Source organism: Trichechus manatus, unplaced genomic scaffold (genome assembly GCF_000243295.1).
Source record: "Trichechus manatus latirostris isolate Lorelei unplaced genomic scaffold, TriManLat1.0 scaffold00019, whole genome shotgun sequence".
NCBI classification, from domain to species: domain Eukaryota; kingdom Metazoa; phylum Chordata; class Mammalia; order Sirenia; family Trichechidae; genus Trichechus; species Trichechus manatus.
Window position 1 is genome coordinate 17,848,742 of NW_004443955.1, and position 4,858 is coordinate 17,853,599.

The following is a 4,858-nucleotide window of genomic DNA, read 5'->3' on the forward strand; positions in this document are numbered from 1 at the left end:
CCACTTTCAAACTAGGTGGGTCAGTCCTGAACATGGCTGCTTCTGATGCATCAAGAACATAGGCGATCATGATTTCACCTCTTAACATAGGGTCAAACACAGTTTATAGTGAAGCCATTACCTCAGGATCATATCCAAAGTTGAGAATTCTTTCCTTGAGTGGCTTTTTAAAATGGATTTTAATTTGCTTTTAATATGAAATAGATACATTTACATAGTTCTAAGTGCAAAGGGCAGTGGGTACATTGGTGGTTCAGTGGTAGAATTCTTGCCTCCCATGCAGGAGACCCAGGTTCTATTCCTGGCCAATGCACCTCAAGTGAAGCCACCAGTCCTCTGTCACTAGAGGCTTGCTTGTTGCTATGATGCTGAACAGGTTTCAGCAAAGTCTCCTAAAACTGACTAGGGGCAAACGCCTGGCCATCTACTTCCAAAAGTTATCCAATGAAAACCCTATGCATCACAAAGGTCCAGTCCCCAGTCATGGGGTTGGTGCAGGAGTAGACAGTGTTTCATTCATTTTTGCATGGAGTCATCATGAGTGGAGGAGACTGGATGGCAGATAACAACAACGATAAACATGCAAAGGGTGAAAACTCTTTCTCCCAGCCACTCCCACCCAGACTCACCAAAGCCATTTTGATGGTAGCTAAGATGGAGGCCCAGGCCCTACCAATAGCTCCTGGTGGACACCAAGGCCAGAGCTGCTGCCATTTGGAGAAACTAGTGTCAGTGTTAAGAGGGTGGACTACAGGAGTTTGCTTCTTGGATTTGCTACTTACTTGCTCTGTGACCTTAGACAAGTTATTTACCTTTCTAGCTTCAATCTCCTCAACTGAAATTGAACTTGGTAATTGTACCCAGATACTAGGTTTTGAGAATTATATATTTCATGTATAGCTCTTAGCATGACATTTGGCACAAGAAGTGCTCAGTAAATGTTAGATATTTTTGTTTTTATGTCTTTATTACATAAACTGGGATCCCTCCCCACCCCAAATAACTTGTATATTCTTAGTGAGGAATTTCTGTTTCTGTGTATTCAGGAGCACCCAAGACAGACAATATGATAGATTGTGAAATCTAGTGAAAATAAACATGCCTCAGGTAAAATAAAAAGAAAGCAAAAATAAGAAGGAAACATCTTGAAGTGAAGTTACTTTCTTCTCAGAAGTCTTGGTCTGTGGAATAAATTCCCTTACTTTACTCTCGTCTCTGATTCCCATTAGTGACTTGTCAGCTCAGTATCCTCTGGTGTAAGTCCTTGATTATGAAATGCCCTCTCTCTGGTGTCCTGCCAAAGCCTGCTCCACAGAAACCCAGGTCAACCTGGCACTCTCACGTGGTGAGAAGCCTCCTCACCCCAAGGGCCTGACCAATGTTCATGTTTTCTCCTTTCTCAGACAACTCCATGGGTAGGCAGGAAGAGGGCCATTAAGCAATCCATGTGGTAATTTTTTTTCTTAATTTCTTTGTGCAATTTTTTACATGATGGCATAATGATATGTGCTCACCATGAAAAATAAATGTACTGTAGCTGCATCTTCTTCTTATTGGGTTTATTTTGGAAATTTAACAAGCATTAAAAAAAAAAAAAGCTCTCCTGTGCATTCCTGATTAGTAAGCTATGGCTCCCCACAAGGCCTCACTAGTGCAAACAGAAACATTTGAGTGTATCTATCAGCTGTCTTATCTTCATGGTATCCAATAGCTAGTTTCCCTATTTTAACTGTATGGACAAGGTTTAGGTGTCATAAGGTCAGAGCATATGGAATTTTTCTTTTCAAACTAAGGATAAATAAAGAAACCTAATCTTTTCTGTGGGACATATGGCTCCAACGCAGGTACTCATTAATATGTGTCATGTCACATGAGTAAAGCATGGCACTAAAGACATATTTCGATCAAGATATGTTTTATTAACCATAAAACTACAATATGACAACAAAGCTGAGAGTCCTCGCTAGGAATTACAAACAATGTAGGTTTGAAAATTTGAACTGCAGGATATGTGGGTTGGCTGGGGTCCTCTGAAAGGAAGACCACAGCTGAGTTTTAAGATTGTTCAGCCCATCAGCCCTGTGGAAGGACAACTGCAAGAAGGAAGAGTATAAAAATGGGCAAGGTCTTTCTTATTGATCTCCCCCACCCTTCTCAAAGGTCTATCATTGTTCCTGGAATAGCATAACAAAGAATTGTGAGAAAAATCAAGGGGAGAACAAAGGAAAGAATCAGTCTCAAGGATGGGTCTCTAACTCTTAACTTGCTTTAGATGTGCTAGAACTCAGGTTAATCTCTCTTCTCTTTTAGGACATTTTGTACACTATAGTACAGTCTGGTGAATGAGTCTGGGCAATGATTAAGGGCACAATATCCAGAATCAGACAAACTCTACCTGGAGTACTAGCTCCATCCTTTTTTACTTCTAGAATTTTTTTTCCTTTTTTCCCATACAAAAATTTATACATACATTATAATATGACTCTAATTGCTCTCCCCATACTGTGACAGCACACTCCTCCTTTCCACCCCTGATTCCCCATGTCCATTCAACCAGCTCCTAACCCTCTCTGCCTTCCCATCTCATCTCCAGACAGAAGCTGCCTGTTTAGTCTCTTGTATCTGCTTGAACTAAGAAGCACACTCCTCACGAGTATCACTTTATGTCCCACAGTCTAGTCCAATCCCTGTCTGAAGAGTTGGCCTCAAATTGTATTAATTCTGGGCTGATAGAGAATCCAGGGGCCATGCTTTCCGGGGTACCTCCAGTCTCAGTCAGACCATTAAGTTTGGTCTTCTTACTAGAATTTGAGTTCTGCACCCTGCTTTTCTCCTGCTCCATCAGGGACTCTCTGTTGTGTTCCCTCTCAGGGCAGTCATTGGTGGTAGCTGGGCACCATCTAGTTCTTCTGGTCTCAGGCTGATGAAGTCTCTGGTTTATGTGGCCCTTTCTGTCTCTTGGGCTAATACTTTCCTTGTGACTTTGGTGTTCTTCATTCCCCTTTATTCTAGGTGGTTGGGACCAATTGATGCATCTTAGATGGTTGCTTGCAAGCTTTTAAGACCCCAGCCTCCACTAACCAAAGTAGAATGCAGAACATTTTCTTAATAAAATGTGTTATGCCAATTGACCTAGATGTCCCCTGAAAGCATGGTCCCCAGACCCCCTACCCCTGCTACTCTGTCCCTCAAAGTGTTTGATTGTATTCAGGAAAATTCTTAGCTTTGGTTTAGTCCAGTTGTGCTGACTTTCCCTGTAGTGAGTGCTGTCCTTCCCTTCACCTAAGATAATTCTTATCTACTATCTAGTTAGTAAATAACCTTCCCCTCCCTCCCCACCTCGTAACCATCAAAGAATGTTTTCTTCTGTGTTTAAATCTTTTCTTGAGTTCTTATAATAGTGGTCTTATACAATATTTGTCCTTCTGTGACTGACTAAATTCACTCAGCATAATGACCTCCAGCTTCCTCCATGTTATAACATGTTTCACGGCTTCATTGTTTTTCTTTATCATTGCCTAGTACTCCATTGTGTGGATATACCATAATTTGTTTATCCATTCGTCCGTTGATAGGCATATAGGTTGTTTCCATCTTTTTGCTATTGTGAACAGTGCTGCCATAAACATGGGTATGCATATATCTATTCATGTGATGGCTGTTATTTCTCTAGGATATATTCCAAGAAGCAGGATAGCTGAATCATATGGTATTTCTATTTCTAGCTTTTTAAGGAAGTGCCAAATCAATTTCCAAAGTGGTTCTACCATTTTACATTCCCACCAACAGTGTATAAGTGTTCCAGTCTCTCCATAACCTCTCCAGCATTTATTGTTTTGTGTTTTTTGGACAATGCTAGCCTTGTTAGGGTGAGATGATATCTCATTGTAGTTTTGATCTGCATTTCTCTAATGTCAAATGATTGTGAGCATTTCTACATGTGTCTGTTAGCCGCTTGAATATCTTCTTTGGCGAAGTGCCTGTTCACATCCTTTGCCCATTTTTTAATTGGGTTATTTGTCTTTTTGTTATTGAGGTTTTGCAGTATCTTGTAGATTTTAGAGATTAGATGCTTATCTGATTTGTCGTGGTCAAAATTTTTTTCCCAGTCTGTAGGTTGTCTTTTTACTGTTTTAGTGAAATCTTTTGATGAGCATAAGTGTTTGATTTTTAGGAGCTCCGAGTTATCTGGTCTCTCTTCTGGTGCTTGTGCATTGTTACTTATGGTTTGTATTGTGTTTATGCCATGTATTAGGGCTCCTAGCGTTGTCCCTATTTTTTCTTCCATGATCTTTATCATTTTCAATTTTATATTTAAGTCTTTATCCATTTTGAGTTAGTTTTGTGCATGGTGTGAGGTATGGGTCTTGTTTCAGTTTTTTACAGATGGATATCCAGTTATGCCAGCCCCATTTGTTAAAGAGACTGTCTTTTCCCCAGTTAACTTTGGGCCTTCGTCAAACATCAACTGCTCATAGGTGGATGAATTTATGTCTGGATTCTCACTTCTATTCCATTGGTCTATGTATCTATTGTTGTACCAGTACCAGGCTGTTTTGACTACCGTGGCGGTATAATAGGTTCTAAAATCAGGTAGTGTGAGGCCTTCAACTTTGTTCTTCTTCTTGAGTAATGCTTTACTTATTTGGGGCCTCTACCGTTTCCATATGAAGTTAGTGACTTGTTTCTCCGTCTCATTAAAAAATGAATTTTGGATCTGGATTGGAATTTGGATCAGGATTGCATTGTATTTGTAGGTAGTATTGACATATTCACAATGTTGAGTCTACCTATCCATGAGCAAGGTATGTTTTTCCACTTATGCAGGTCTCTTTTGGTTTCTTGCAGTAGTGTCTTG

General features: G+C 40.1%; 1 non-coding gene across 1 annotated transcript; it reads left to right on the forward strand.

Moving 5' to 3' along the window:
- The first annotated feature begins 242 nt into the window (after positions 1 to 242).
- Positions 243 to 313, forward strand: TRNAG-CCC (transfer RNA glycine (anticodon CCC)). Its single transcript has one exon. It is a non-coding gene; the product is annotated as a tRNA-Gly (tRNA).
- The last annotated feature ends 4,545 nt before the right edge of the window (positions 314 to 4,858 follow it).